The 21,480-nt window shown below is 44.2% G+C and overlaps 1 long non-coding RNA gene across 2 annotated transcripts; it reads left to right on the top strand.

The window, feature by feature from the left end:
* Positions 1-6,781: 6,781 nt before the first annotated feature.
* LOC146433739 (uncharacterized) lies at positions 6,782-19,503 on the top strand. 2 transcript variants are annotated; one of them, XR_014853704.1, is made up of 3 exons: positions 6,782-7,662; positions 14,525-14,685; positions 19,001-19,503. It is a non-coding gene; the product is annotated as an uncharacterized LOC146433739 (long non-coding RNA). The 2 variants fall into 2 exon arrangements; XR_014853703.1 differs by lacking the exon at positions 14,525-14,685.
* Positions 19,504-21,480: the final 1,977 nt, after the last annotated feature.

The following is a 21,480-nucleotide window of genomic DNA, read 5'->3' as shown; positions in this document are numbered from 1 at the left end:
CAGTGCCTTGTACCTCCCTGCAGACCATGACAGCTGCACCAACAGTCCCTCAAGAAGAGCACGAAGCCCAGAAGAACCCAGAGCTGTAGAGGGTGGAAGTTCTGACCTGCCATTAGTCATGCTGGAAGTCCAACTCATTGTTTTTGAAGTTTCCATTGTGGCTGATCAGTGGTAGAGAGATGCTAAAATTCTGTTCAGATATAATCACTTTAATGGGAATGGATGTAGATTGCTAAATATGTAAAAGGAGAACTAAACCCATCCTACTGGTGTGTATGAAACGACTGTTCTATACTTACACATTAATGGTTATCAGCTCAAATTCTGCCTCTTGGTCCACCGCAGAAAGAAAATTCAGCAGCATGGGACTGACTAACTGACTCAGATTTGAATTCAGGTCCAATGTGATGTAGGCACAACTGATTCAAGCCATTTTCATCTGGGCACTGGCACCTGTAGCTCCACCTCATGCTGGCAATGTGAACAGAACTCATATTTCCAAATCAGCAGTGTGCAAGTGTGCAAATAGTGCAGGTCAAAATAGAAGATAGAAACAGGTATCTGTCTAGGGAAAAAATGTAGTTATCTTTCTGCAACAAACTGGAGTGTGACACACTCAGGATTCATGTTATGGATGTGCTGTACAGCAAACCCCTCATTTTCATTCAGCCTTTCACAATCACTGCTATCTTAACTCCAAAGCCTCATTAAATCAACCTCATCTGAACTGTGGTACAATGTTACAGTGCAGATCCTCCTGTTCCCCAACGGGAAACCAACTTGGACTCAGGAGCCATCATTTAACCTTGGAGTCTCTGAATCAACAAGGCAGTTTCTGCAGAGACACCTGGCAGCACATGCATTTTATGCTTTACCATGGCTGGTAAATCCTGGGTGGTTAAGTAAACTTAACCTTCATTTATGAAACTTGCCAACCAAAGGGTAAAATGTGCCTTGTGCAAGTAATTACGTAAAGGTCTTAGAGAGTGGAGTTATCACTTAAAGACGCCGGGCATTGCTAATGAGTTGACTGAGAATTGATCTCTCTGTAATTTAGTTATTTATATGCAGTTCCTGTTTTCCATGCTCAGCTATAGGTCAAGCCCACTTTGAACTGCTCAGAGACCCCCAAGTTTGTCAAGCAAAGTCCCAAAGCCGTGGCACAATGATATTTTAGAAAAGTAAATATTGTCCTGAGGGGCTTTAAAAAGGAGGCAAAGCTGTTTGCTTTCTAGCTGGTTCTTTAAACTGGACAACTGCTTCCTGTTACTAAGGGGTCTCTCAGCAACGTGACTTTGCTTCTGTTAAATAGAAAAGAGCTTCAGGAAAAATGTCAGTACCACCTTCCAGGTATTTTCAAACCCCAGCGAGCTGGGTAGGAACAGCCTAGGCTTTCTGAACAGAAATACATTTGCATTATTCTGCAAAAAGTGTAGCATGGGGATAACAAATCTGAGGCTGGAGGAAGCAAATGGAAAACCTCAGGCTGCTAAACATTGCCCTCAGGGCTGATTTTATGCCAAAGGGCTGTGAGCAGTGTTCAAAAATCCATTTGCTGCCTTATATATTCATGTCTGGGCATATATCAACACTTCTCTGTGTGTGTATGTGTTATCCCATATTTGTAGACTCAGGTGTGAACTTACTGCTGCTGCTGCCTGGAGGTTAATGCAGATGGGCTTTTGTTTCCATGGGGGCATCTCACGTGGAGGAATAGGGGATGCTCCATTGTGTAAAGGGACATTTTGGATGCCTGAGCTGGAATCTGTGTGCCATGGCCACCACACTCACACTGGAGCATCTTCTGCTCCTTTCTGCAGATTTAAGCCACAGGTTCACAATGGGCTGGGCAGATAGAATGTGAAGATTTGATTACACCTGGGATGAAGTTTCCAGCATCCCTGAGAAGGAGCTATTTACAAATAGCTGAGGCTGTGTAAGGGAATTTGGCTAAAATGGCGCAAAAACTTGCCTTTTAAATACTGATGATTTCCAAGGGCAGGGCATTCCTAGAATCCAGTTTCTGATGAAAACGTGGCTGAAGTTGCTCTCCTCTAACTCACACTTTCAAAACAGCTTTTTGCTTGGCTCAGAGCTTTGTCTCACTTGATTTTTTTAATTTATGTGTTTGTTTGGGGTTTTTGTTTCATTTTGTTTGTTTGCGAATTACATGTTTGGCCTATAGCCAAGCACCCTAGATAGAGCATTGTCCTTTCTCCTTCTTCCTTAGTTGTGGCTGAGAGACTGAAGGTACCTGGGACAGCCAAGTCTCCCAGCATGGCAAATAATGAGGTTTGCTCAGCTCAAACAAGCACAGCCTCTGTGAAAGGACTTAAACCTGGCTCTGACACACTCCTGTCCCTGCTGCTGCAATCCTGCATGTGTTGAGCACCCCTGGGACAGCAGAGGAATGGTGCTGTGGAGGGAACACACAGCTTTGGTAGCTGGAGCCTCACCCACAGGTTTGTTTCAAATCAAGTGCAGAGGGAGATTCTCAAACATGTGGCACCATCTCTTCAAGGAGAGCTGTACTACCTCTTTGACCTTAGTAACTCACCCACCGTTCTCCTGTGGCCTCAGCAGGCTCCAGATGTCTCCTCTAAATCTCCTCTCAGTGCTCCAAGCCCTTTGCTCCATCCCTCCTTTCTGCTGCAGGACTTTTTCAGGGAGGAAGGCATCCTTCGCCATCTAGTGAGAAACACTCACCATCACCAGCTTCTGCTGCTGCAGGAAAAGCTGCTCCATGGCTCTGATGAAAAATTCTTTTTCTCACCTCTGACATACCAAGCTAGAACCTGTATTTTGCTCTCCCACCCACTATCAGTAATATCTTGCTGACAAGATTTTGCAGGCAGAAAATTACTCTTACGTTGAGTTTAAGCATTTCAGCTCCTGGGAGGACCACTGCTGCTAAAGCCCATGTTTCTTCTCCTGCTCTGCTTGGGATAGCAGTGGGAGCACCAAGGGAATGGGGAGACAGATCAGTGCAGCATGGTCATTTAGCTACAGGTGTGGTATGAAGTCCATGGTTGTTCTGTGGCTGTATTAGAATCTTTCTGTGAGATACAATACATGCACTGAGAGGGAAATTTTTTTCCTTATATTTGTAATTTTTCTTTGGTTTTTTTTTTTCCTTCTGGGATGCCCATAATTGTCCAGGGTCCAAATTCCCTTTATCTCAGCTTCAGAAATGTCTGATAAATGACTGCTTCTTCAGGGGAGCTTATAAAGGTTACCTGAAATCTGCTTAGAGATGCTAATGAGCAGGAAGCAGGGCAGGAGCTATTGATAGATCCACTCCTGCCTTCCTATCTCATTTTCTGCTCACTGTCCCCTATTTTTAGCCTGTTTTCCAAAGGAAATGGGGAGCTGTGTGATTGCTTTTCCCACACTGGTCTATCAGTCCCTGACTAACCACTCAAAGCAGGCAAGTTTCAGCCAGGTGTGTGTGGAGGAGACTCCTGCTGGAACCCTTAGTGTTTTGTGGAAATAATAACCAGAGGGAAGAGCCCCAGATCACTGCTCTGGCTGAAAGGAAGGCTGTTAAATGAGCCCAGCACTTTATCAAGTCCAAGTGAAGCCACATAAAAATTGGATTCAGATGAGTTTTCATGCATTCGACTATAAAGGTACTTGTTACTATCATGGCTAATTAGTAGATTAAATATATAAAGCATTTTATATAATGTTATATTGTTACAACAGCATCTTAACAACCCCTGATGAGGAAGGAGATTCAGTGTGTCAAGTGCTGTACAAGCTCATAACTCACAGATGATCCCAGCCCCACTGTGGTGTTTATTCAGTCATCCCATGCCCCAGCCAGTACACAGTGTTAAGGGTACTGTAAAATTCAGCAGCTGGACAGTATTTTAGAAAGCCTATTTTAGAAAAATAGGGAAGGATTTTCTCTGTTTTGTATTAAATCCGAGGGACATCATGAATTGGAGGTTTGGCAGGGCTAGAGAAAAGCTCATTTCAGCAGAGGATGATGATACAACACTAATCCAAACGCCTGTCACTCAGCGTCACTGAAACTCCCCAAAATGAGCTGTTGCAAAGCAGACATCATGAGCTGGGCTTATCCCTCCAACTGCTGTAAAGCAGCTTTTATCACTGTGACTCTTTCCTGCATTTATTCTGTGTGTTTCAGGGCTCAGGGGAGAGGTCAAGGGCTATCTTGAAGGTTAGGAAATGTGCTCACAGCCAAGGGCCGTTCCTGAGCAGTGTCAATATTTGGTCTCACACAGCAGATATGAGCAGGAGATAAGAGAGCCCTGAGACACATCCGCTGGGGAGGTGAGGCCAGGCATCTGATGAGGAGGATGAAGGTGAGGACAGTGGGGCAGAGCATTTCCCATAGCCCCATGTGGCAATGGTGGCACTGCTTTGCAGCTCACTGATATTTCTCTTTGTTTGAAGGAGCCTTGTCACCGTTTAAAGGAAGGAATAAGCAGCTTGACCAAGGTCAAAGAACAAATCCTTGCTAAAACCCAGATTCCCTAAACTTCAAACCCAAGTGCAACCCATTTCCTCCCAGTGTTATAAATGGGGAGCCCATGTGTCCAGCTGCAAAGCACAGAGCTCTTTGGGTCCATGCACCCTGCAAAGCAGACATATAGGGTGTTTTGGGACCTGATCAATCCTATATTCAGTGGTCACTGTGGGATGAGTTGTGAGTTTGCACAGTTTGAGCAATCTCAGGCCTGTTGCACTGGGAGCTGAAAGGAGAGCTCAGAGTGCATGGAGGATGGGATGTAATCTTGAGAGTTAATATGGGGTTAAAATCCTGATCATTTTTAACTCACAGGGAGCAATCTCTCTTGGCTATTCCTTTATCCCCAGGAGACTCACCCTGATGTCTATTAAATAGCTATTACGTAATTATGGTATATATTACCTACTTAAATGCCTTCTGTCACCCGATTCACATGATTGGGCTATTCATCCTTCCCCTTTCCACCTGTTTCTTTGTGCTCCAGAGCAGCAGTAAACAGCCTGTGAGCTTCACCAGAGCAATGACTGCAGCCCATGGCAAAACAACCCCACGGGGGCTGCAAATGGCAGGTGGTTTTAGGTGCTCAGTGGTTTGCAGGGAAACCTGCTTGGGGGAGAGCAGCTCCTCCTGAAGGCAAAGTTCAACACGCTGGAAAGCTCTGCTAAGGTTTGTTGACAAAGGAATGCTGTCCCTGCACCTTGGCTGTGACTCAGGGGAGGCTGAAGTCTGATGGGCAATGGCTTGCTCTCTGCACAAAGGAGCAAGAGGGCTGGAAAGCTCCTTTTACAGTTCAAACGGATGTTTCCCCAGGCTCGTAAAATACACAGTTTGAGTAGTAGCTACATTTCTAAGGCTGGTCCCACACCTGCAACAACCTTGTAAATGGAGCTGGGATATATGGCTTTAAGACTCCTTGTAAAAAGTAAGATCAACACAAGATTTACACAGTTTTATGGAATTGTTTTATAAGCTATTTTGACAATGAATCCTGCTATCAACATCACCTCTGGTGTTAATCATGGAGGAAGCATTTAGCAGGAGCCAACAAAGATTAGTTTAAACCCTTTTCCTAGCTAGCTGTGGGGCTGAGCTGGTTATCTGTCAAAATCTGGGACACCAGTCACAGCATTTATGCCTGTTTCTCTTTGCCAGGGGCAGCCTTGTCACTCCTTAAAGGAAGAAATAAGCAGCTTGGACAAGGTCAAAGAACAAATCTTTGTTAAATCCCAGAGGCTCTGGATGGTAGGCCAGGCCTTCCAACCCTGGAAAGTGAACGTATTTTGGAATATTTCACCTCACCCAGAAGGGGATGGGGACTGGTCAAGGAATACAGGAGGTACAGCCAGACCTCAGCCTCAGCCTCCTGCCTTCTCCTGCCCAGAGATGGAGACTTCAGGATGAGCTCCAGGCAGGCAAGGGAGAAGGAGGGGAGACTTCATAGCAAGCCAAGACTGAGCAAAGTTTCTGGGTGGGTTGGGATGGTGCAGCAGCTTGTCCCAGGAGTGTTTCCCTTGAGAAACTCTTCTCCCAGTTCACCTGAAAACCCTGATGCTGAGCCTGACCTTAGGGTAGCTGAGACTGGTTAAACTGAGAGCTGAGGCTCCCCACTGCTACTGTGCTCTTTCTGCTCACCCCCAGGAGCTCTCCAAGACAAGAAGTCAGGATCAAAGTGGCACTTGCTCCATGGTCCCAGGATGCTCCCAGCTTCCTCTGTAACTGGAGCTGTGAGTGTAAAACCCACAGTGCTGGGTCACACTGGCCCTGCCCTGTGTCTGTGCAGGACTCCTGGGGTAGCCATGGGGAGATGCCTTGGAGAAAGCAGCAGCAAGACAAGGACACTGCATTCCTCCTGGGTGCTTTCCCAGAACTGCAGCACAGGGTATTTCCAGCACTGTTGTGCCTTTTTTGCTTCTTGTCCCCAGTGGAGCTCTGTTTTCCTGATGTTTGTGCAATTTTTCCTTAAACTCTGTTGGACTTCATACATTCCCACACTCCTTCAGCAAGGATCCTCCCATGGATCCTCTGCTGCCCAAGAGGAATCTCCTCCTCCTCCTCCTCCTCCTCCTCCTCCTCCTCCTCCTGCTTAAGTATGGCTCTCAGAACCTTCACCTTGTGGCTCTGAGTCCTGCACTGAACAGAGTGAGCAGCTGCTCCCTCTCTGGTTTCTCCTAGTGACTCAGGATTTTGTAGCTCTCTGCCATCCCCTGCCAAGCTGTTTCTTTTTTATGTACTTACAAGCCTGAACAAAAAGCATGGAGACAGAATATGTCTGTATTTCAAGTTTCCTCATGCTCTGAAGGCACCCAGAGAGAATGGCTGGAGGCTGAAGGAGGTGCAGGGTATTTTGGCATCCTCTGCTGTTTGGCCTGATGGAATCATAGTTCTGGTCATCACAGGCATTTCTTGGCCCTCTGCACACGAGGGATGCTCCATGTGCAAAATAACCAAAATATCTCCTTTGCAGTATATGCTGTGGCCACGAGATGTCTCTTTGACTCCAGCCTGGGAAACAGGAACTCCAGTGGAGAACAAGCTGTGCAGAAGCTTTTGGGGCCAGCAGCTAGCACCATGCCTGGTGAACAGCCCCCGGTGCAGTTAACAGGATTGGAGAGCAAAGCCCTTTGTGCAGGCAGAGGTGATACCTGTTATCAGGCCTGCAGGTATAGGTGGGAGAGAAAAAAAATACCCATAAGCTCAAACAGCTAAGCTTTCAAACACACCAGGTGTTTTTCACACCAAAATAAGAATCATCATCTTCAAACTGAGTCTTAGCTGAGAACAATCACTCTGAGAGTAATTGGATTTTGTTGGTTATTCGGATTTGTGGAGGAGAAAAGTGTGATAGACACCTGTGGAGAAAAGTCAATGGCCTTAGTGATGAGAGAAGTGATAAGATTGTTGGCCAAAGGGAGGAAGAAAGAGAGGAGAGATGGGTGGTTACTGCCTGTGGGATAATGAAGGCTTTCCTGGTTTTAGGGAAGTATATCTGCCATAAAAACTAGTAAGTCTATGAGCTCTAATATGCAGCAGGTCTGGGGATTTAACCTTATCTTTTAACTGTGTCTTGTAGGTTTCCCATGAGGCTCTGGACCAGAAAGCCAGAAATTCTGTGAATGTTTTCTGAACACATTCTCCAGCTGGCAACTGAGTACCTCAGATGAGTGGTAATAGAGTATAATTTCCAAATAATGATTTTCCGTAGATTATCTTTAGCATCAGAAATTGGCAACAAATTCCCAACATGAAAGTGACCCTGATCAAAAACTCATCCCTCTCAAATGATCATTTTCCAGACGAGGATGTGCTGATGGCCACGCTGGGAAAAATTACCCACCAGTCAGTCTTCAGCTGGTTACCATCTCAACTTGGGACCAGAACCATTCCTGCAAATAAGTGGCAAAATGTTTGTTTGATCTCGTAGCTGGAACCCTTTGTTGGGAACTCACAATATGTGGGGGAAAAAAAAAAAAAAAAGAAGAAAAGCTCTGGCTGTAATGCAGCTGGAATGAATGCTTTCCTTCCCTGCCGATCAGAGCAGATTATAGTTCACCTGCTGTGAACTAATCTCTCAGGGAGAGGGTCAGTTGTTTGGATAGTGTTGCTAATGGAAGGCAAAACCTCTCTCCAGATTCTCTCCAGTGCTGTGTCTGCTTAGGAGCTGAGTCAGTCCTGGGTTATTCATCACCTTCCTCAGGAGCCATCCACCCAAGTTCACAAGTACCTCCAAAGCACTTTACAATTACAGGAAATTATACTTAGGAGCTAATGTTAAAGCACAGCTCTCTGCTCACTTCTCCAGCACGAGAGGCAGAGTGGCAGATCTGTGGCCTGTGTTGGCTCCTTGCTGTGGAGAAAATACATGGCAGGAATTCATTCCTTTCCAAGCTCCTCTTTGTGGATCTGAGTGCCAGCAGTGCTGGGAGGATGTTTCCCTGGGGTAGGCTGGGGAAGAGGTGAGTCAGGAACATGTCCAGCTAGATCAGGTGTCTCAAAGCCCCATCCAGCCTGACCTTGAGTGTTTGCAGGGATGGGATATCCACCACCTCTCTGGGCAGTTTGTGCCAGTGTGCCACCACTCTTGTTGTAAAACACTTCTTCCTTGTACCTAACATGCAGGATTCAACCCAAGTGTGTCGAGGCAGGAGGCTCACTCCATGCTCCATCAGTCCCTCTGACCCATCTCTGGGTCATGCTCTGGATTCTCCTTGAGGATCTCCAGTTCCTTTTCAGTTTAGAGTAGATTCAGCAGCAGCATATGCTCTGTAGCTTTGTTGCTACTTAGGAATTGTTCTCTGTGGATCACCTGTCTGCACATGGGGAAGTATTGTTTGGTTGATTTCTTACTTTTGTATCATTTGCAGTGTGGGTTTTGGAACAAAGTCAATACATGTACACATGGAGATCAATAACTCACATTTCTGTCGAAGAGACAGGCCAGACCCTCTGTTTATACACACTTTTATATTTTTTAACCACACTTTAACCCCATAGTCTTAAGCTAATGATAATTTAAAATCTTCTTTACAGTCTTTGTTACTGCTTAGTAGATAAGCAGGTGGGAACCTATTTTTATAAGACAAGATCCCAGCTCTGAAATAACAAAACTCTCCCTCTTCCTTAGCAAAACCAGCCCATCAATGGGATTTTGATCATGATGTTACTGTCTTTTCTTTCCAAGTGGCCAAAAAGATATTTTCCATTCAAACCCCATCTATAGGGAAATTTATAACCAGGGGTAATGATAAATCATTTAGGGATGTACAAAAGAGGCATATTTTGCTCTCATGCAGTTATTGAGTGAGGTCTGTGTTTCATTGCCATCTGTTTAATCCAGCTTTCTCCTGGGGACACCCAGCTGCAGTGGAATATAGATATTTTGCCATCAGAGGCTACTTGCCTTATAATTAAGAAGAGGTTTTTCAGTGCTAGCAAGATGATCATCAATTTTATATCCTGTAATTTCTCTGTCCTTAGCTTTACAACATTTTAATTGTCTTTGATTTAGTAGCTTAAATTTGTCTGTAAATCTATTCTCCAGGGAGTATAAGAAAACATCTTTGAATAATTCTTATGTGGAGAGACACTTGCAATATTTTTTTATCAATATTATTCATTACTTCTATGACAAGTGAGAGCCATGGCTGAGGTACTGAGCAGCCACACAGAGATCTGAAAAGAAAGAAATAAAATAAGAGAAATAAGGAGAGAGTGGAGGAGTCACTGTGGGCTTTCCATTCACCTCAGGTCCAGCAGTGTCTGTGATACAGCTGGAAATCTGGATTTAAACCTGTATCTTCCTTACCAGCCCAGTGCTTTAAATGTCAGCATGCTATTTTCCCCTCCTATGTGACTAAATTTTTAACTTGCATTTCTGTGAAACCCAGCTTTCCCTTCAAAGTACTTAGAACCATAGAACTATCATTACTGCTTTTATTCAGGTTGTCACAGAAACAAGAGGATGCTGAAATACCAGAACAAGCGTTGGTGCTCTCTGTCTCTGCCTCCAGTGAGTTTTAAGAAAAAGATAAGCATAATTCCAACAGTGTAATGTTAATTTTGTGGTCCAGGCATCACTGTCCCTGGAGTCACACACACAAGTGGCCAGGGCTGTTTGCTGTGGTGGATGCTGTTAGTACTTTTATGTTAATAAAATGCTAATCATGATGAAATCCTCCTCCTGTGGGAGAGGGACAAGAGAAATCCTGACTGTCCTGACCCCAGCAGAAGCCTTTGCTCCATGGGGTTTGGTGTTGGAGCCCAAAGTTATAATTGAGGGCTGTGGGAAAAATGATTGCTGGGATTTGACCCCACAAACCCTCAAACAACACTAAAATATTTAGGAACAACCCCTTTAATTTCTGTAACTGTCTCTAGATGGCACTATGGCAGTAGGAGTTCTGCAAGGAGATGTGAAGGGAATGAGGCAGGAGCCAGGAGGCTGCAGGCTCCTGCCCTCTGCCAGGATGTTCCTGTGCTGCAGGGCAATGAGATCCTATCAATTTTTTTTAGTGCCCCACAAGACATCAATCAAAACAAGTCAACTTATTTCTTTCTCAGGGGTTAAAACTAGTTTTACGATCCAAGGAAGATTAATTTCTTACAGCATCTCTGTGTGCTTTGCAGGTGGGAGTACAGAAGTGAATCCATTTCACCTTCATCATCCTTTACAAATTTTCCATAAACTATTTCCCACAGGGAAGGGCTCATTTTTGTATACTTGTCACCCTACATCAGGTTTTCAGGTGTTATTTTTCTGTTGGTATCAGGTGCTCCTCTGTGACTTTCCCACTTAAAACGTCAAGAGCATGGAAATATCACTGAAGCCTGAATTTCCTACATTAAAAATTGGCTTAATTAGAGTCCTGGTGGGAGAAAATATTCTTCCTTAAGGCAGAAAGATTGCTGGCAAATCATGCTAATGAAGTATTTAAAAGCCTAAAAGACACAATACTTAAAGGGCTAACAATGAGAGGATGACAGTGGAACACAGGGTGTACAAATAGCAGGGTGGCACTGCATTTTCAGTTTACATATTGTTTCATGTAATTGCAGAGTTGTTATTGCATTTATCAGGCAATCACTTGTGCTCTTGCCAGGGCAATTCTAATGCTCTGTGAGTTCAAGCTAGCCTTATTGTCTTGCTTTTCAAATGCTGTTTGATTTTTCAGTAGTTAGACTCTAGGGATATTCTCCCCAGAACAATGAATTGTTTTACTTCCTTCTTAATAATTAAAATAAAAAAAGGAAGCAGTCTTACTTCATGGCTGGCTTCAGTGCTGGATAAAGCAAGAAGCTGAAGCAGAGCCCTGTCTTTGGGCAAATGAGCAGATTTGTCCCAGGGGGTTTGCTGCTTTGGGTCCTTTAGCTGCAGGGGAGGAAATTCATCATTGGCTTCACAGAAGCAGAGCTGGGTTTAGTTTCATCATCCTGTGATGAGGTTTGGGATGCTGAACTTTTCCCAAGGTGATCAGCCCAGTTTTTGGAATCCAGTTGAAGTGTGGCCATCAATGTCCAGAGGTAGGTGCTTCCAGACAGGGAGTGAAAGCATACAAATTCAGTGGTTTTAGGTAGAAATGGCTTATTCTCCTTATGGAGATCCTCACAAATTATTCCAATGCCTTCAGTCCCTTGTGTGTCAGTGGGAGCTACAGACCTGGATCTCTCTGAGGAGGTGAGCCTTGATCAGGGGAGGGCTGTGCCCATAAATTCAGTTTCAGCTGAGCCATCAATCTGCCTGAAGAAGTCAACAGCCAAATGCTGAAGTTGGCATGAAACCCATGATTACTGGAGAAAAGCAGCAGGAACATTTCTTTATAGGGAGCAGTAATGGAAGATACAGACTCAGTTAACTTCCAGGAATTACCTTTCCACCAGTTTCTTGATTTTAGATTTTAAAAGGCATTTTCTTTCCGTAATGAAACACATGCAATAAGCAGCTTCCCTTTCCAGATGTATTACTCGGATTTTCCAAGGAGAATGAGGTTCTCTATCCCCCTTTTCAGTGGTGTTGCACTTCCAACATTCAATTGCCCCTTCAGAGCAAGGAGGCTTCTGCTACAATGGGGACAGCTGAAGAAAATTAAGAGGACAGCCCTAACAATTGCAGAGCATGTGCAGAGCATGTGTGGAAGTGGCTGATGCTCTGGGATGTGTGTCCTTGCAAGCCCCCAGTGTGTCCCCACTGCCACCCTGCTCTGTGCCCTGCCATGTGTCAGACCCTGGGAGCTGCACTGCTGCACTGCAGGCTGTCCCTGCAGCATCTCTCTGTGCACATGAGTTAAGATCTGGGGTTCTGTTCTCATGGGGATGTCCTAGAGCATCCAAATCCTCTGCTTTCCCCCTTCTTTACATTCGTACCCTGCTGCTGATAACTGGGAACTGCCTGTGCAGTGTGAGACTGCAGCAGCTTCAGGCAGCCAGACAGCTGCATTGGAGCCATTATTAGTTATTATTATCATTATAATAAAAAATTATAACTGCAGTGCTGTAAGACAACGTGTTCTTCACTTCTGCTGAGCAGCCACTCTTTGGGATGTAAGCAGAATGTTATGGGGCTTTTCCATTAAGTGATGAGCAAAACCAAAGAAGGAAATTATACTATGTACTAAAATCCATTTAGCCATTAGATCACAGTATTGAGAGCATAAAGGAAGGGTTATTTGAGCTTTCAGCTGGCCAGAAAATGCCAGTTGGAAGACAACAGGAGGCTCCCTTTCACAATGTAAGAGCCTTTTCTTTCCCTGGATGAAGGGAGTGTTTCAGGCTGTGGCATCATGCTGCTTGTGTGTGTTTCATTCTTACTCTGGGCTGAAATGCTCCTGTCAAAAGGTGGAAAACAACTCTAATTGCACATGACATAAATAAAGTCTTGCTGTACATCAGCACTGTATTTTTTAAAAATAATTTTGGAGTTATTTTACTGTTTTTGCAGCAACCTAAAGCAATTTTTTTGCAGCAGCCAAGTCCCATCCTTGCACAGAGCGCACCACTTTTAGGGAGAATTAATATCATACCAATCACTTCTAGCCTAAAGGATAAATAACCTGTCACAGGCCATGCTACAGATCACATCTGGGCCTGACCTGCTGCAGCCCTGGTGCCAGACCTGGGCATGTGGGAATGCAGAGGCTGATATCTCTGCTGGAGAGCTGCTGCTGTTTGCACTGTTATAGCACAATGAAAAATGAGAGATGCAGAGGTTAAAGGCTACCCTCAGGGCAGTGCACTGGGCTTTCAACCTTATTACCTGGGCTGGGGATGCACGTGCTTTGCTGTCCCCAGCAGCTCTCACTGCTCACTTTGTGCCTCAAGGACCTAAATTCCCTTGCATTCCCAAATTCTCTGGCATTCCCAAATTCCCTGTGCCACAACCTCCTCCCAGCAGCAGTTCTTGACCTGTCTTTGAGCAACACAGAGCAGCACTTTGGCTGCCCTGGGGAATTAGGCTTGAGGAACGCTGTGGTTTTGGGGTGGAGAATGATCAATTTTCTGTTATTTTTGCAAAGGACAATGGGTGTTTGGGATAGCTTTTCTCACAGTGTTTGGCTCTGGACTTAGCATGAATTTCTGTCAAAGCCACCCACCTACGGAAATCGCTGATGCCAGAATGCATTTGTGAGAGGATATTTAGTCTACAGGACAGAGCTGCTCAGTGTAACCCTTAATCTAGAGGCAGGATGATTTAACTGAGCACTATTACATTTATTTTGGAGTTGCAATACCTGACAGTAATTACCGACCTGGAGTAAGACTTCCAAGCAAATGCTTTCAGCGGTGAGGAAATATTTCCCAGTGTGTTTTTGAAATGTGCCATTCCTGAAGGCTGTGTTGGTTGGGTGAGGTTTTCTTCACTTGCTCATCTGGTAACAGAGCTCTGGATGCCTGGCTCATGAGTCTGCCCTAAAAAATCTGAGTGCTGATCAGTGCCAGCATGAGGATTTCAGCAGGAGCTGAGATGACTCACATCAGAGTCTTCTCTAAAGCTCTCTTAGTCACTAACATGGTTCCTAACATAAAGATTTTACATATTAGGTGTTAAATACATACTGGCACCGCCAGTTCTTGGCTTAAACTGTATCCATCTATGCTCAGCATATTGCACCATCTGGAACCATCACCACATCCCTCCACTGATGGTGCTTTTGGCACTTGGGGGACTTTCCTTTGTTTTTAAATATAGCACCTCCTTTTCTTCCTCCTACCTCTTTTCCATGGCCACATCCTAGCTGCCAACACCAATAAGTTAAACTTTTAAATTTAAATTCAATCTAAACTCATCCATTCTATTCAGAGAGCTGTTTGTCAGAAGCTTTTGGTCATCATTCATGGGAATGGAAGGATTCCCATGGCAGTGAAAGAGAAAATCTTAGGGTCTGGCAGACGGATGATGTAGCTCCAGACAGGAATCTGCTTGCTTGTTTGTTTGTTAGTTTTCAATATAATCCCTTCCCCTTTCCTTGCATATATAAGCAAGACAATAATCAGGTTTTACAGCAAAACATTTCTGTCTCTTTTTTTTTTGGCCAGAATTTTGCGTGCAGCTCCAGTGTCACAGAGCATCTGTGTGACCTGTTGCCTCACAGTTGTTTGGGAAAGCTGAGTATTCTCTACATTTTGTAAGATATCCACACCTCCAAGCCTGCTCTGTGTGATTTTTGCACTCTCTCACCTTGTCCCAGCTGGCATCAGTGAGTTTTCCCAGGGGCAGCAGGTAGCATGAAATAGAATTGAGCTGTGTCTGGTCATGCTTGAGCTCCACTTGCCCCACAAAAAGTCCAATCCACATTTGGTTTGCACAGCACCCAGCTTTTTAAAGGAATCTTTTACTAATGAGTTCATTCACCTTAATAGAAATTACTCTGCAGAGCTGGGCACTGGCTTTTATCTGTGCTCTGGGCCCACCAGCACAGCACACAATCACTCTCAGAGCAAACACATTCCAGCCTGAGCACCAGCAGATGGAACAACAGGCTCTGTTGGCATGGATAAGGTTATTGCTTGACAAAAAATTGCAGGATTAGACCCCTAAGGAGTGAAAGTCTGCAGAAGAGGAGGGTGACAGGATGTTATGTGTGCTCTGCAGCTCCACTGTGTGCACTACCCACTCCATGGCCTGCTAACATCTCACCCTTGCTTTTAGGAAACAATCCATGTGTTTTCAGCTCAGAAATAGATCTCTTTTGAAGTTTAAAGGCAGTTATGTCATAGCTGAAGCAGCTGTTCAGCAACCACCCAAGCAAGCAGCAGCTCCCTGTGCTGCCTTTCCAGAGCTGAGCTGGGTTTGTGCATCTGTGAGTCCCAGCAGAGAGGAGGAGCATGAGGAAGCAAGGCTGGCTCAAACAGTATTCCAGGGAATGCTTGTGGATGGGTTTAAGCTCCACAACAAGGCACTGCCTGAAAGCTGGTGCACAGGGCATATTGCCTGCCTGTCTTTCAAGGTGGGAAGAACTGGCAGGTGTGGCTAGCACAGGTCTTTCCCATGAGAATTCCTTTTGTGTTTTATAAATAAAGATAAAGTTTGGATGTTATTAAAAACAGTGTCCCAAGATCTGGACAGTGCAGGCCTGGCCAATCAGGCCTAGGGGGAGGTTTCTGACTGACCAATCTGGGTGACCTTTGAAAACTCTATATATATGATGAAATCAAAACAATAAAGGTCCTTTTCCTTCTTGCCACTGAGAACTGGGTTCTTTACTCTGCTAGCGGCTCAACAGCGACAGGCAGGTTTGACCATTCCATGGATTTCAGGACATGTTGTAATACAAGCTTACAACCCTCAAAACTCTGCACTGTGCATGCAGGGAATTCAGGGTGAGGTTTCTGCCGTTTCCCCACAACTGCTGGCCCAGGAGTTGCTGGTGTCAGCCATGGATGAGCTGACAGCCCCACACAGGACAGGGTGGCCACCCACAGCCCTTCACGTGGCTCCTCAAAATGAAGGAAATCATGGGTAAAAAGAGAGTATGATTTACAGAGATGAAGCTGGAGAGGGTGCCTCATTTCTCACCATAAAGAGAACAGAGGGATGCAAACAACTTCATCTTCAAATGCTGAGTCTTACTCATTAACCCAGTTTTTCAAAACATGTGGTGTGCACTCCACACGATGTGAATAACAGCAGGAGAACATTCCTGTCAGCCTGCTTATGGCCATTTCTCATAATGCCTCAAAAAAGCACAGCAGACCACACTGAGTATGGACTTTCCATGATTAACCAATGGATTTCAGTGCTGTGATTATGGTTTAACCAAAGATTATTGCTTTGGTTCAGTACTTCAGCACCTTCATCATCATCATCGAATTATCACATTGCAATGAAATTTTGCTTCACAGAGTGACTGCATTCCAAGCAATGTTTGAATGTCTCTCAGAGAGAACTGAGTTGAGGTCTTCAGCACTTCTGAAGTATGGGAGGGTTGAAAGAAGTTTGATTTAGGTAGAACCCATACATTATTTTTAGTTAATGGTCATATAATACTCAAAAAACTCGTTATAGAGGCCCTTGCAAAAGCATGGACCTCAAAGTCTATTTGGACTAATTAAAATCCAGTTCTTGACCTCAAAATCGGGATGAGAAGGGGAATGATGCTGCTAGGAGAGAGGAGAGGTGCAAGTCAACAATGAAACCATAGTTTCAACTATCAACAGTGTAAGCAACCCTTTCATTAAGAGCAGAAATGTTGTTTTTTTCATTTGTTGATATTTAAACATTACTACTGTTTATCAATGACATGTGTTATTATTACTTGGGAACTTAAAAAAAAGAAAAATTGGTTGTTTCATGTTTTGTACAAACCCCCTGTTTGGTTTTATAAAAATTTTGAGCTTATGGTATAAAAGCACATTGTAACAACAAGTCGTTTCAAGCCAAAGTTAAAAACGTCACATTTCTATCTCATGGTGGACTGTTTTGTGTTCAACTGAGATATAGCTAACTAGCTAGATATAAAAAATAGAGATGCCAGCCAAGGTTCAGGACATTTTCTGAATGTCTCAGCATCACTCAGTCCTGGAATTTTGACCAAAATACATTATGTAGATGATCATTATGATGGGCTGCAACTCTATGAAATGATCACTTTTGAAATAGTCAAGCAGTGGAAGTATTTTACGTGGAGATTACAACTAATTTTGCTCCTTGTCTAATTCCCAGTTTGTCTGGCAAGTTCTTCCATAACACATCCCTGCCACATCAGAGTTGTTTTGTGTGGTCACAGCAAACAGTGGATATGAGTCAGTTGGCTGAGTTTTGGCTTTGTTTTAAATTATTTTGAAGCTGGTCATCCTTTATAGGAGACAGACTGAAATGCCTTTGCAAACATCACAAGTGCAACTGCATTCTGAGGGCAGGAACTGACTGGCACCAAGCACAAGAGCCTCTGTTAAAGTTGCTTTCAGGTCACATAAACTGGAAATATTTCTCTGTCTCTGGGTGGCACCACTGAAGGAGGCAAGTTTGGGTGATGGCTCTCAGACAGTGCATGGTACTTGAACTGAATCCTACCTGAGTGTTTCTGAAGAGAGAAAATGGGGAGACAGTGGACTGCATGCATTAGCTTTATACTTTTTTAAAGAATTTCTTCTCGTGGTTGGAGAAACTCCTAATCCTGCAACACTTGAGTGGATGTTATGACAGGAACCAGGCTTGGTTGAACCACTTGACTGGCATTACACAGAAAGACCATTCCAGAGCTGAACTGCCAGGTCAGGCTTGTCTAAGAAGAGATTTTTAACTCATCTATTTTTTGGTTCTAATCCTTTATGTTATTCCTAAATTTACTGTTTTGGGCAAATTTCACATAGTCTGCTTTTATGGAAACAGCTTCTTTAAACACTGAAAGAAAATGATGCCCTTTGGTGCTTTTAATTCACTGTCTTTGCAGTAATTCATGCCAAAAAAAGGTGGCAGGGGAGCCCTTATAAAGCTCTATTAATTGAAATAAATGAGCCATGCTGTGGAGAACAGTGTACCATAGAGGAAGGGCTGCCTTCTAAATCCTGCTCCCATGGATGTCCCTCGTGATTTCAGGCATGTCATAAAACCCACTGTCCACCTCCTTTTCCCACCCTATTAAGAGGGGGCTGAGGTTGTTCTTTACCTGAAACCTCTGGGTGTTGTGAAGCCCAACTCAGTGCTTCAGAAGTACTTGGAGGAGCTGGAATTTTATTTTGAAAGCCACAGCAAACGCTAGTCTTTCCCAGGGAATGGTGTTTATGAGTGTGCTTTCATTGGTCCCTTAGCCTTTTATTTTTCATTTAAGTCTGGAAAAACGTGTGGAAAATCATTTCATGGGGGCTTTGGGAGAAATGAAGCTTCTTGCAGAGTGGGAGCTCCAGGGGATTGTGTAGTGGCAAAGTCAGCTCCCCAAATCCACCAGACAGAAATAAAGAAACCCCACTGGCCTGAGGATGGACTTAGAGCCCCCACTGGCTTCAGGATGGACCCAAACATTTGCCTTTTCCCCAGCTCTTTCATTTGTATATTCAGTCTCAGAGAAAGGGGGAGGTGAGACAGGCAGGCAGAGAAGCAAATGTCTGCTCCCTTCCTCCTCTCCTTCTCCCCAAAGATCATTTCCATCCACCTGACTTCTTTCCCAGATATGGTATCATTTGCTTCTGTGACTAATCTCTGGGTGGGAGAGAAAATAATTTTGAAAGTTCAGGAGAAACATAAGCCTGCACATTTATGAGTGGTTTTCTCCTCTTCCCTGCCTCTGAATGACCAGAGTTTTATTATTCCTCTTGACTGCATGCTGAGATAGATACTTTCCTTTCAAGCAGGGCCTGGGATACTCTTTTAATGTCTGAGTCTTCCATTAACACCAATACTTTAACCTTCCCCTCACCCCCACCCCCCCTTGGTGTTAATGCTTTTGGATAAAGATGGCCCAGGAAGGGTGAGGCTCCAAGGAAAGTTAGGTATTTTTATGAGAAACCAACCAGGGCTCAGAATTTTACTCTCCTCACATGCATCATGATCTCACTTCACGTGTCTTTTTACAGGCCTGCTCAGCCACAGGAGGGACCCAGGTGTTGGTGTGTCATCCCCAAACCCTCAGAGAAGGGAACCAAGCTTGCCTCCAGCCCCAGGCTCTGCTCAGAGATGTCTCCCAGGGGACTCACCAGTGGCAAATCACACTCAGTGCCACAAACAGGGTCGAGAAGAAATGTCTGGCTGCCCATGAACTGCTTGGAGGAAAAGGCAGCAGCAGGATAAGGTTATTGTGTGGGTTGGATCCTCAGGGCTGCAGTTGGCCCAGGCACAGCCAGAGAGCACAGCCAGCATTGTCCATCCTTCACAACACAACCACCATGCAGAGCACATGTTGTCTGAACTAATTGGTCTTCATAGGATCCTTGAGAGATGATATCACAGGTTATATCTGTGTCCACTTTTGGTCTGGGCTGTTGCTAAGAGAAAAACAATTCTTGGCAAATTCCTCGAAGTGCTTGCTGCCTGCAGTTTGGATGAAGACAATTTGTTCACTAAAGATGGGTAGGTGTGAGTTTTTGTCTCTTCCCCTTCTGAGAATTGTTTTCGCCAGTGCAAAACTGAAGATGATAATGCTCCCATTAAAAATGAGGTGAACGCTCAGGCTAACATGAGTGGGTGGACAGGACTTCAAACAGGATGAATCTGGGGACAAACCTACCCTTGCCAAGACAAACAGCTGCAGAGATCTCTGGAAAAAAAAAAGGGCACTTCTGTTCAAAATGATTCAGTCGCACAGGGCTGGTCGAGGCTGTGTATCCATCATTTTATAACTAAAACCAATGGCTTCAGATGAAGCAAGAAAAGGTACATCAAACATCACACAAGAGGACTGGAGAACTGATATCATTAGGACAACAAACTGATAGTCCATAGTACAATAGAGATATGGGATGAGTGCAAAGCAAGGCAGAAAGCTCTCACTCTCCTTCCTACATCTGTCTTTCATTTGCTTTGCCTCTATCTGCCTGTTGTTGATGTTTTCTCACATTATCTTGGTTCCCTTTGTTCAAACTGCATTTCATTCCAAGAAGGCAGGGAGCTCCAGGTGTGAATGAGGGCTGTGAGCATGAACTCACTGTCACAGTTATTATTGTTATCATTCCTCCAAAAATCAGCCTGGTGGAGGTTTAGCTCTGTGTAATCTGTTCTGCTGTTTTAACCATATCCTTGTTAAATGTGGAAGATGGAATGGAAGGGGAGGGAAAATGTGGAAAATGGAATGAAGGGCAGTGCTTTGCATGATGGTTTGCACCCAAAGGTGAAGCCTGAGCTCATGAAGGGCTGGCATGATGCAGAGCAAGATGTTGGAGATTGCAGGATGGGGAGCTGCTGCTCAAATGGATCAGGTGTTCAGGACTCACTGCTCTTCTTTGTAATGGGAGAAACTCTATGTTAAAAAAACCAACACAGAATTTGCAATGCTCTTTGAAGTTTTGATGTTTTTTATTTTAAGACCCCAGTGATATTCACTGATTGTATTCCCACCATCCAGCTCATTAGCAATCTAAACACTTACTATTTTTCCTGTTTACCACTGTTTCCATTGCTGGCAGTAGACTTGGGGATGTCTGGTTATTTTTGACTTTGGACATCCCCTGTGTACATCTAACTGGGCACAGATATTTTAATATATTTTTCAGTGGTTCCCTCTGCTCCAACTGAGCCCCTTGAGATGTTATGGAGCCCTTTTGTGTGTGTTGGATGAACACATCTCTGGGATGGTGAGTCTGGAGCAAACAACTGCCATGATGTTAAGCTGAACTCCACCTTTTCCCCAGTTTGGCAGGATGTGTTCAGTCCCTCCACAAATCAGGTGCAGCTCAGCCCTGATCCAGAGGGGATTAAGAGCACAAGCAATGGTGTGTTTTCCCTCAGATGTGCTGCTTCAAACACATTTGCCTGTCAGTCACACCACAGCCTCATTTCTGGAATGGGGATGGCTATGTGGTCACAGTGTGATGGAACTATCCCTTGGCTAGCAATTTCTGAAACCCTTCACATACAGCTGGATGTCTCAAATATAGTAATTTTTAGGAATTTCATGAGGAAAAGCATCAGGAAATACAGACAGCAGATTTGTACTTCTGCTCAGGGAGAGGTAACAAGTTCAATTATTAATAAATATGGACAAATCTTTGATGAGGTGAAGACGTGCTAAAAAAATTCCAAAACAAAAGCATTAATTAGGTTTGTTGCTCTACAGCACATGCTAAAAAAAAAAAAAAAAAAAAAGAGAAAGACACACAGGCATTTCACACTTGAGTTCTCTGCTAGAAAATGACATCCCCCAATCCAAAAGCCAAAACACCCCCTGAATATTTTCCCCCCATTTAAATGCTCATAATAAAGAGAAGACCAACAACACTGCATTTGAATTTCAGCTTAAACTGGTTAAAATCTATAAACAGGAAAGTCTCAAGTTGGAGCAAAAAGCTGCAATTATAGTCTGGGAGCACAGAGAGAGGTCAAGGGAAGGAGAAGCTTTAGC

The sequence above is a fragment of the Lichenostomus cassidix genome, chromosome 8, assembly GCF_008360975.1.
Source record: "Lichenostomus cassidix isolate B80296 chromosome 8, HeHo_3.0, whole genome shotgun sequence".
In the NCBI taxonomy this organism is placed as follows: Eukaryota; Metazoa; Chordata; class Aves; order Passeriformes; family Meliphagidae; genus Lichenostomus; species Lichenostomus cassidix.
Note: the sequence above shows the minus strand (reverse complement) of the source record. Positions and strands in the feature narration are given on the sequence as shown.